Source organism: Astatotilapia calliptera, chromosome 7, assembly GCF_964374335.1.
Source record: "Astatotilapia calliptera chromosome 7, fAstCal68.1, whole genome shotgun sequence".
Classification (NCBI taxonomy): Eukaryota; Metazoa; Chordata; class Actinopteri; order Cichliformes; family Cichlidae; genus Astatotilapia; species Astatotilapia calliptera.
In genome coordinates, this window is record NC_137428.1 from 43,677,723 (window position 1) to 43,690,121 (window position 12,399).

The following is a 12,399-nucleotide window of genomic DNA, read 5'->3' on the forward strand; positions in this document are numbered from 1 at the left end:
CATTTATAAAATTAACTCAAATCATTTTGACAGAAAGCTTTAATGATTAATTCACCCAAGCTATAATAATCTTAATGTAATCCTGTGACATGACCTATTACATGCACAGACAAAGCCTGCAAATTACAGTGAAATATTCCTCTGTGTGTGTGTGTGTGTGTGTGTGTGTGTGCGTGTGTGTGTGCGTGTGTGTGTGTGTCCTAGGCATGCCTTCAGGCAAGCTTGTCAAGTTAAAAAAGTTTCTTTTCTGTAAACAGCCGTCCTTTTTGTCATTTTCATAGGTGTGTCATTCCCCCATTGATAAAAGCTGGAGACCAGGAAGCTGAGGGGGGAAGCACACCTGTGGGCAGTTTGTGTATTTGTGCTGTAGATATGCTTTGCTCTGATGGGAGCCCAACAGGAGACAAGCAGCAGAAAAGTTGAGTGCTTTATACATGTTATATTATGCACATTATACACGCAGGTAAATAAGCAACAACACTGTAATTCATCATCTCAACAGCTAAGCTGCCTCCTGCTAACCATTATTATTGAGATATGTGATGGGAAGCAGCCTTTAACAACTCTTGTAGGATTTTAGTGAGAAAAAAAAAGACTTTAAAGAAAAGATTCTGGGAACTCGGAGAGGACCAACCCCCATCGATGCCAGGTTTGATTAAAACAGGCAATTTCAGAACATTCAGGTCTCACCACACCGTTTCAGATCAACACATATAAGAAATCAGTTGAATTGGCCAGGTGTGCTAGGTTTAACTAGTTGTTTTGCTAAGAACACAAATACAAGTTTTAAAAACCCATGTAGGCATCTGAAATTAACCATACTGCACAGTCCTCAAGCTCTTTAATTCTCTACAGTGTTTGTAATATTACATCTATACATTTTAATATACTTAATGATGTAGGCCTTGTTAAAAGTTATATTTTTATAGCTATGTGCTCCTATCTGTACTACTTTACTAACAGTTTTTTCTTTATTATTTTTGTTTGATTGCTTTACTGCACAGGTAGAATTATGTGGCGCCATCTTCATCCATTTTTTCTTTCATTCTTTGTGCCGTGGTGCTCCTGACACTGAGAGTCATCATTCATCTTTAGAGCTGTGACATCTTCTGTCTCAGTATGATGGGTGATCTCTCTCCTCACTTCAATGACTATTATCTTTAATTTGCAGAGTCTCAATTAACAGCTTATTGCAGGTCAGTGATTAACAATTAGTTGATTTTTTTAATGCAGAATATTTACAAGGAGGCTCACAGTGGTGCCCATAGCTTTAATATGAACAAAAATTTAGAGGCACAAACTTTTTTTTCCTTGCTTAATTTTATAACATGTTAAATGTTAGACATTTTCGCAATTAAATAATAATATTATATTGCATGATTTTTTTATTTTTGTTTTTTTAGATTCTTTTTTTCCCACATTTTTATCTTTATTGGATAGTGAAGCAGTAAAGACAGACACAAAAGTGGGGAAGAGAAGGGAAGGGGAAGACATTCAGCAAAGGGCTGCAGGTCAAACCCGGGTCTGGCCTCTCCACCAACGTGGGGTGTGGACCAAGCCCCATACTGCACCACTGACTCCCAAAATGCACTCAGCAGATTAATGTATAAACTAGGTGCATTTTATCACAACTACATATTCAATTCATTTCTATTTATAAAGTGCCAGATTACAACAGCTGCCATAAGGCCCTTCATATTTTAAGGTATATACCCTTCAATAATAGTGCTTGACTGTGCAACAGAACCCCTCAAATTAACAATATTGGAATTTTTGTGTGTCTGTAATGGTTAGTTTGTCATTTGCAATTTACTTGAATCAAAATGATATAATGCTAAATCATAAGTATGTTTGTTGTCCATGAATTCTTTTAAATATTTAATTAACTTTTAATTTTTTTTGCCAAAAAAAATTGGAAACGTAAAGCACGTGTTTTTATTACAATGTTAAGTTTCAGTACTTGTATTCTTGAACACAAAAACATGTTTTATTGGTAGAACTTTGTGCTTGATTAGTTCTGAAATTCGGCGTCAATAAAAATATAAATTTTCATTTTAAATGTGTTTTTTTTTTAAGATTTCTAAAATATATTTATTTTCTTGTTTTTATGAGACCTGTTAATACATTTGTTAAGCACTGTATTGTTTAAAAATGAATTTGCTACATTTTAATGTAGTCTGTGTGTGATATTGTTGTTACCTATGATTTTAAAATAAAATAATAATGCTGCTATGCTCTAATGAGAGAGGTCTAATTCTCAAGCTTAAACCTTTTATGTTTTCTAAGGTCTTCAGCAGGAAACTTGTTTGGTAAAAACATTGTAAACTGTAGGAACAGACATACCCACGGCACATTATCAACACGTAAAGAGTTGATTATAGTGGCTTTTTTCCTTTACAGTGTTGTTATGGAGGGACAAAATGCATAGTCTGCATCAATCCTAAAGATGGAGCCATGCCGCATCAGAGCGTAGAGTAAAAGAGATCGGTGTACACGGTGCCTCCTTACTGCACTGAATTCTTCGTAGTAAGTTTGACACCCACAGATGTTTCAGTTCCTGATCCAAATATCTTTCAGGACAATCAGTACATTTGCTCTGTCTTTGTGTTGCCTGCAGTTTAGCCTCTTTTAAAGCTAATGTTTCCAACCTGAGAACATGAGACTTTGGTATTTGGTATGCTCACACAGAGCGCGAGAAGAGCTCTCAGTCCCTCACTGCGTCTGGAGGGAAGGGGGCCGATGGGGGAGGGGACGTACGTACATACATCACACGCAGAGTTAATAGCTGCTAAGAAATCACATTTGGTAAATTGCATTGTGGCACTAACCTTTTCTGTAGTAATTAAATGAGTGAAGAGAAGAGGCTTGCCTTAATGAAGTCTGCAATTTACTATCACACACACACACATACACACACACACACACGCAACAGAGTCTGTGAGAGATCATCAGTTTATGAAGCCTTGCAGAGTAGGATATTTTAATTTCTTGATAATAAAATGTAGCTGTTTAAGGGTTTTTTTTTTAGTTGTTTGCTCCTTGTATATGAAGAGCTGCATCTACACTCTCACGTGGATGTCCAGTGGGCTCTCAGGAAGTGATGGTTTCCACCAGAGTTATACCAATCCTTGATTTTGTTATCTGGATGAATTGCTAGTCAGAAAAATGCCTGAAATATGATGATGGCAGATTTAGACTGTAACAGGATTTCTGTGTTGGCACATACTCTCCACTGATTTTGTGCTGTCTCTGGGTCAGTGGGCCTCCAGCTGTCCCAGCAGCCCCTCAGCTGGTGTATGTGCTCAAGGTTTCAGTGCATGTGCAAGAGTGTAACCATATTGTGAGGGAACTGATGGCATGATTCACTTGGCATGAACCAACTCAGCAGCTTCCATTAGTTTGTTGTCAGCAGTAAAATACTGTGAAATACTGAACCACAGTTTCTCTGGATTAATTTGCTGAACCTGATTGGGTGTAAAAGTTAAGCAATGTAAACTCAGACTGTGATGGTATCAATGAAGCACACAACAGTTTTCTCACAGTCAAAATTTATTAATAATGAGTGAAGAAAAAGACCTAACCTGAACTGATGAATTGGTGCTCTAAACAATGAATAACTGGAACAAAAGAGAACACTACAGGGATCTTTATGATGGCAAGCATTTGCATCGCCCAAAACTGACTAACTGCATGCTGGTCTGTTTCTTGTGTGTGTTTATGGACTCAAATTGTCAATTTTTTTCATGTCAGTAAGGATAAATCTGTGAGAAATTTATTTCAATAGGAAATATATTCGTGTCAGAGCTAGTATTTTTTTCGAGAGAAACTGTGGAGAAATTACCATGACAACAAAGAAAGTAAAGCTTTAAAAAAAACATGGCAGCTCTTGTATTTTAACCCAAAACATGATTTTTTTTTCCCTAAACCTAATCCTGTAGTTTTAAATTCTTGATTTTAACCTAGTCTTATTTTACAAATCAGTGGACTGGAAAGTTGTGTCAAGGCACATAAAAATAATAGAAAATTTGCATCCAGGAGCACGAATCAGGGGATTGTTACTGTTTCATTAACTACAGTGAGAAAACAATGAATATATTTATGCATATATTCACTGTAAGCCTATTTGGCATTGCATATTATTAATATTAGGGAAGACAAAATGTTTCAGCCAGTGTTCCCAGGCCAAATGTTTCCAACGTTACACAATAACCACAACCAGCTACATGAAAACAAAGTGAGCAAATGTCATGGTGATGCTGTGTGGCAGGCACAGCTGGAACCCAAATGCAGTACTCAGGTGAAAAGGTTTAACTGAGAGAGGCAGCTTTTATTTGCTACTGTTACAGAATAAATATATATTCTTAGTGCTTATTTTCTGTTTATGTTGTTTTAAAGAGGCCAGTATAGTAAAACCCCACTTTGAGTTATAATGTGTGCTAAAGGTCACAGAGTACTGTGTAAGACAGGAAACTCTGCACGCTTTGTGCAGGCCTGCAGAGTACAGGAAGTGAAACTGGGTAGAGTACAGCGCAGGAGTTGTTTTGATCGAAAATATGTGTGACTATGTGTGACGTATAACAGAACTATATTATATGCATTTGGCTTGTAATGCTTTAGATTTGCTCAGGATTTAGCCTGTGCTCATACCTTTCCAGAAAGGGAACAAAAACCCAAACACTAAATACAAGAAGAAAGAACATATCCTAAAACTGAATCTGAATCCTGGAAACTAGAACTAGGAACGGACTAGGAACATAACTGAGGAGCGCTGGGAACACACAGCTACAAGGGACAACACGACAACAGGCAGAGGAAGACAGAGGATAAAATACGCAGACGATAACGAGTGGATGGGAAACAGGAGGGAAACACAGCTGAAACTAATCAGACATAATGAGACAGGGAGGAAGCAAAACTGAATACACGCAATATTGGACAAGGGACTATCAAAATAAAACAGGAAACATGAGACGCACACTAAGACGTGAACTGACTGAATACAGGGAACAGAGGGAGCAAGAGACACGACTGAGCACAGATGAACATCAGGAACATCAGAACTCCTAAGCACAAGAAAACTAAACACAAGTCACCCAGAAAGAAAATAAACTCAGATTATAACTTTGAGCAGATTCAAACTGTAGAAATACAGAAACACTGGGTCACAGACCCAGTACCATGACAGTAAATTTTCTTCTTGAAATACTTATTGCTACCGTTTGTCTGAGTTATACAACGAATTCGCAAACCAGACAGCAAAAGATGCAGCTACTCAGCTACAATCATCTCCCAAAGCCTTTGCATAATTCACACTCTGTTTGGATACACACCTTCAAAGCAACTTAACAAAAAGTTAACTGCTTATTACCTCTCACCTAATCTCATCTAACATTTAAAACTAAACAAAAAATCAGAAAGTATTAATGATGTTACTGTAACGTCCCCAGCCCTCAAAGCCGGCAGTGTGGTGGTGTTTACAGTGTGGTTTGTTACACAGAGCAGCTTTCCAGTCGCTCCCTGTTGTCCCTGTGCTCATCACCCTCCAGATCCCAGCGTTTTCCCTTACTTCCCAATGAGAGGTAGTGTGATCAGGTGACTGCTGTAAGATGTGATAGCCAACCACACCCTGAACTGTCTGCTCCACCCATCTCCTGCAACCAAGCACAAACCACACACCCCATTCGCCCATCTTAGGCCTGGAACTTGCTTGCTGACACTGGGAGAAAGTGGTTGCAAAGACGATGCTACAATAAAAGGCTTTTTACAGTTGCTTTGGTCTCTGCTTTGGCAGACTGCCACAGTAACTCGTACTTTGCATGAAAAACAATTGCTTACCTGACTACACTCACAGTTCTGACACACTGTGAAATTGAAAAAGTGCAACACAAACTGGAAACCGAAAAGTCTGCCCTCAAAGAAAAAGTTGTCTCATTGCTTCAGCCAAGACTTTTCAAAAGCTAAGTTTACTTTAAAGGCAAATAGTTTCTGCACTATTATGTAGAAACAGCAGATAGTAAAATTATTACATTAATACAATAATTCACAGATAAATACACTGTTGATTATCTGTGTCCTTTATACCCATATCACGTAAGTGTTTAAGAAACCAAAATGTGCAAATAAAACTTGAACACGACAAATCTTTTTTACAAAGCTAAAGTTGTGGCAGTCATGCCTTATCTTGGACTGTAACCAATCTTATATAACAGCTATTTAATCTGATATATTCAATAAATATTATATCTATATTATTCTTGTATTACACACCACCTCAGTGCATGTTTAATGAAAACATTTCAATAACTTGATCCATTTAATTCAAAACTGAAAATCTAATTGGGAAACTGCTGTGATAGCTGTTTATGTGTAAATCCATATTTGTAATTGTGTGCGTATATGTGTGTGCTTGTATGTCCAGTGAATAAAAAAAGCATTTAATTGCATTGTTCTTTGATCAAGGCATGTTTATAGTGGGTGAAAGTTACATTAACCTTTTCATCAGCCCTGACATTTCCTCTCCTCCAAAATGGAAAATTAAAGACCATTGGAAAGTCATTAGTGAAATTTACTGCTTCTGTTGGCTGGTCAGCCATTAGAGAGGCTGTGGGACTGTTCACAATCTTCTGCCAAGTCACTTTTTATTGTTTAAAGGAGAAGTACATGTAGACAAAAGGCTTTTAAATATTAATGCAATTAAAATTATATATATAATGTGCACAGCAAAAAATGTCATCAAAGATGAATTTCAATAATTTTTCTTGTACCAGCCTGGGTGCTGTGTGCTCTGGGCAGTGGTGCCTACACTGTTTTTGGCAAGCAGACAGCCAGCAGTATCACATAATTCAACTCCATTCAATTTAGATTAATTTATATATAGTGCAAAAATTACAAGAAAAATTGCCTCGAGGCACTTTGTACGGAGGAAGTAAGAACAGGAACAGGAAGAAGCCTGTGACAGAACCAGGCTAAGGGAAGGGCGGCCATCTCAAAGCACATGCAAAAGCGAAAACAGTTCTTATATGACACATAATAATACACATACTGAATGAGGTAGCATCAAGTATGAGCTAAAGGTGCCAGATAAAACTGAGAGATTTGAGTGCATAGCACAGTGTAGCTGGTCAGTGCTGATAACAATTCACAGATGATCTAGCAATCTCATCTGGGATTTTGTGAGATTGGTGAAAAGATGCTGAGTCCATTTTCAGCTATTCCAATATTTATTCCAATGTTTATCAAGTCCTTGCACCTATTGAGAGCTACTGAAAACAACAACCACACCTATACGAGAAAACATCAACTAGAGAGCTACAAGCTTCTAAACTGACTGTTACTATGTGCAACTTAGGAACATAATTAGCACTTATTAGCACTAACTCAGAGTAACATGTCTTTTTATATTTCTGAAATATATTTCTTATATTATTTTATAAGTCCAGCTGGCACCTTCATGGATAATATTGTGATGGAGTTCATTTTGTAGCCCTTTTTTATACTCTGAGCACTCAAAACGCTCAGCTTGCCTCATTCACCCATTCACACAAACACTTTCTTCTATGCTCTTTTGATGTAACATTCACACACATTTATACTCCAGTGGATGCATCAGAGAGCAACTTGGGGTTAGTATCTTGCCCAAAGATGTTTGCATGCAGACTGAAGCAGATGGCAATCGAACCACCAACCTTACAATGAGTAGGCTCTCTATGCTGCTCTACCACCTGAACTGCTCTACTACAGCTACAGCCACGCCCACACCATCCACACACACTGGTAATATCACTCCAGTAGAGGAAGTGCTCTAAAAAGACGTTGCCTCTCGTTTTTTAAAATGCAGCAGATTTCAGGACTGGCCCATCTCTTCATGCAATGCTGGATTGTTGTTGCTCCTCTAGAAGAAATCAGACCCTGGTTTTTCTATGCATAAGTTGCTTTTTCTTCCTGTGTTTAGCTGCATGTTTAGCCGTTGGACTGTTTGGCTCTTCAGAACTAGTAGTACTGTCACCCAGAAAGCGAAGGATGTTTATCACTTAAAACTTATTTGTTCCCCACAGCTTGCAGCTTTTCCTTAGAAAGAAAAAACATATTGCACTCTTGCAAGCGCATCTCACCTCCTTTGTACTTAAAACTTACCTAAATACTTACCTTGCAGTGAATGTGATCAGGTGTTATTACACTCTGCTTGTAGAAAACCTGTTAAACTTGCCACTGTGTCTGTTTCTGAGTCTGTGTTTTGGTATGACAGTGTATCTATAACAAGAATAAAGTTACATTTTATCTTTTGACTTATTTGCCATAAATAAGAATTATTATAGTGCCTACTAAATAATGAAAGCATTGGTGAAATGTCAGCTACTGCTCCCTTTGAGTACTTTCACTGCTGTATTTGGCATTTGAACACTTCAGGGATACATGCATTCAGTGCATGCCCACATGTTTGAGTAAAATTTCTCAAGTGCCAAAAAGAGTTTTGTATTTTCTAATCAGTTTTTCTTTTTTTTAATTTAGATTTTCTGCATTTAATTCAGTTTATTACAGTTGGTATCTAGAGCAAATTCTCTCTGCTCAGTTAAGATTTTAGTTTCAGTGTTAATTTTCAATGATAATTGTATGAGCTAACTCAGAAGATCACAGTTCAGTGCATTTATTCACACTGACTGAATAGATTTACAACAAACACAATCCAACAAAGTGGCTAGAGATCCAGAGGGCCCAGGGAGTAAGGGAATCCACACATCTTGTATTTACAGGTCAAAATCTCAGTCAGACTCTCGGGGTTAGGATCACCACACCAATGAAGGGAATGGAAGGGAAACCAGCCAAGGAAACACATGGTCAGAATCCAAAGACGTCAGAAGCAGAACAAACACACAGCACCACAAGAGTGCTGATATAAATTCCAAGGTGTAGTATCACATTCATCTTTGCACCTGTAAGGTAAGAATCTGACTATTCTGTCTTCTTCCAATCAGATATCCCAGAATGACTGTGAAGAAATACGGGCAGATTGATATTTTAAAGCTCCCACTTTAGCTGGGGTGCTATTTGGGTGGACAAAACAGATCCTATCACAATATAACTATTAAAGACATAACTAGACACATGTTCAAGTTTTGTAAGCTATCCACTGGAGTGGGTAGCTCCAGTGGATACATTTTTGTTGGCAGGGGACTTACTGGAAGGCGGAAAAAAGACGACCCCACTTTTATTTCCAGTGGCCCTAATCCTCTTCCATACTTATGTTCTGCAATTTACAGTATAAATTAACTCTGAAAATTTAGGGTTAAATATATCGTTACATTGCAAAGTCTGAATTCTACTTCATGGTACAGACCTCTTTCTGCAAGAAAGCGGGAACAAAGAGCAAAGTGCACTGTAGTATAATGTTGTGCAATGCTGCCACCTTGTGGTCCAAGTCGAATGGAAAGTTGATTCAGCTCCAGCTTTAATGAAGCTTACAAACAATCTTCTTATAGCCTCTGACAGTGGGCTCATCTCTGTGCTTGTCCTGCTAGATCTCAATACTGCTGACCATAATAATTTATTACAGCAATTACGGCATGCTGCAGTTATTAAAGGTACTGTGCTAATTCAAGAGAGGTTGGACAGATAGTGAAGCCCCCCTGGCTTTCCTCTGTCATCATATCTGAGAAGAGGTAAAAATTCTTAACATCCAGCCTCATCTGTTAAGAATGATACCGAGCACTACTGGCAGATTTTGGAGCATGTTTTTACTCATAGAATATCATCTTTATTCTTAATCAACGATATAAATCAAAGTCTAAGTCGTTTGGTATGTTAAATGAGAAATAATTGTGAGTAATGAGATCAAGTGTTCTAATGTGTGAATTTTGATTAGTGTCTGCAGTGAAAAGATAAGACATGTGTCACCAACCAGTTATTAAACATGATCCTGAATAAGAGAAATGGTATTAAGCGTATTAATGGTTGAACACAAAATTATAATACATATGTGAGTTTGCTGGTGGTTAATTATGCTTAATTGCTTAATACTGATCATTTACACCAGCGGTCCCCAACCCCCGGGCCTCGGGCTCAGGCGTGAAATGTATGGTTTTCAGGGTTTTTATCGGTTTTCAGCGTTATTTTTTTATCGTTTTTATCGTTAACTCAGTTTTCCTGGGTCTTTTCATGTGTGTTATGAATAAATCTTCTTTTTTTCGGTACCGGTACTAGTTTTATTTTGTTGTATTTATCCGCGACTTAAAGGCCGGTCCGTGAAAATATTGTCGGGCATAAACCGGTCCGTGGCGCAAAAAAGGTTGGAGACCGCTGATTTACACTACAGGTCAAAAGTTTTAGAATACCCAAATTTATGCAGGTATTTATTGCAGTTCAAGTCATTCAAGTCCAATGAATAGCTTGAAATGGTACAAAGGTAAATGGCAAACTGCCAGAGGTTTAAAAAAGGTAAGGTTACCCAAAACTGAATAATAATGTACATTTCAGATTTATACAAAAAGGCCTTTTTCAGTGAGCACAAAATGGGTTAACAATGTAAAGCTGTTCTGCACCAATGGAGGTTAATCAGGTCTTGAAAGCTGTTGCTATTAATTCCTACAGGTGTTCCAACTTTCCTTCATTACTTGCAACCCCCTCTGTCTGCATAAAAGTGGTGTTGGAACACAGGTGAGCATCAGCTGAGCAGTATTGTACTGTAGAAAGTAGTGTGTTGGTCCAAAGATGTCGAAAAAAGGCAATTAACAATAGAAGAGAGACAGACCATCATAACATTTATTAAATTCCGTTCTTTTCATCATCCTAGTGCAAAGACAAGTGGAAGCAGACAAAAACAACAAACACACACTCTACAAACTTTACCAGAGTCATTTAGACAGCCGTTAGCACATGATTGTCCTTATGGGGACCTGATATGTTTAATATGCTGCTGAGAATATAGCCCAGATGAAGCGTATAGTATAGCTTTTATTTTGGAAAGAGCCATTTCTCTGTAATAAACTCTCTTTTCCAAAGATGAGTGTTTTCCCAATCAGATAGATTTTTTTTTTTAATTATTTTGTAGTTTCAGCAACATTAAATTTAAAACTGTACTTTTGAGTTAAAATATATATTTATAATTTTAATAAATAACAAATTAAAAAGGTATCAACATTTTTTTTGTATCGAAAAAATATCGAACCGTGACACCAAAGTATGGAACCGAACCAAACCGTGAATTTTGTGTATCGTTGCACCCCTAGTATTTTGCCTGGCAAGGCTTCCAGAACTGGGGTACGTCTTCGTCTGCAGTTCTCAATTTTCCGGAAATGTAAAAATAAAGATCATTTTTTGAGCTTGACCACTCTGAGTCCAGTCTTTCTCTGTCGCCAAAAGAATTCAAAAGAACTGTGCACGTTAGCATATGCTACTTCCGGTGCGGAAACTCCTGTGGGGAGCTTTGTTTCCGGTGTCTTATTCGCGCCTGGTTTACAGTCCAAAACAAGTTAAGCAAATGAATGAATCAAGCAGCGATTTACATTTCTATAGATGTCTTGGGCATTTACCCAATATATCTGTAAATGATGTTCATCGACTTGTCGATATTTTTCCCTGCGCCTCAGAGCAAAAGAGAAAATGGATTCAAATGTTATATTTCTCAGCTGTCCCTCGTTTATCGCGGGTGTTATGTTCTAAAATAACCAGCGATGGGTGAAATCAAGTAGCCAATTTTATTTTTTGACGGTGCAAAACGTTTCGTGGACATACAGTACTGCACTTCAGAGTCACACTGCTAACGATCGATGCAGCGATTCTGTACTGTACAGGAGAGACGTCACGGAGGAGATCGTCTGCAGCGATCAGGACGCAGGACACAATGTGACGTAAAAATAAGCATGCAAACTTGCACTAAAAAATCTGCGAAACAGCAGGTGAAAGATGAACCGCGTTAAAGCGAGGGACCGCTGTAATTTTGAAGGTCACAACATACCCTTCGTAAATACTAATGTATAGAAATCCTTACCAGCAATCATTCATTTTTTGTGTGGCTTTTTTCACGGTTTGTTAACATGCTGTGTAGGTGTGTACTTGACTAGCTGATCTCGACATAACGGGGAAACATCTGGTTTGACTATTCTTCACCTGTAGTTTGAATACTGAACATTTGCCTGTTTAGATCATAAGACCAGTCACTATACAGAGATGTGCTTCTGAATGTGAAATGTGTCTTCTGCTGCAGTGATGCAGTTCTGCTTGTGTTGAGTGATGTAAACAACTGATCGATCTAAACTCTTTAAACGTCAAAATTGATCATTAGATTTTTTATGACACAACAGTGGTGAGTGTTCCCACCTTCTCCTCTTTGTAACTTAACGCGATCTTTCCGTTTTCAAGTTTTGGACATGATTTTGGGGTATATCTTTGCAGTAGCGATTGACC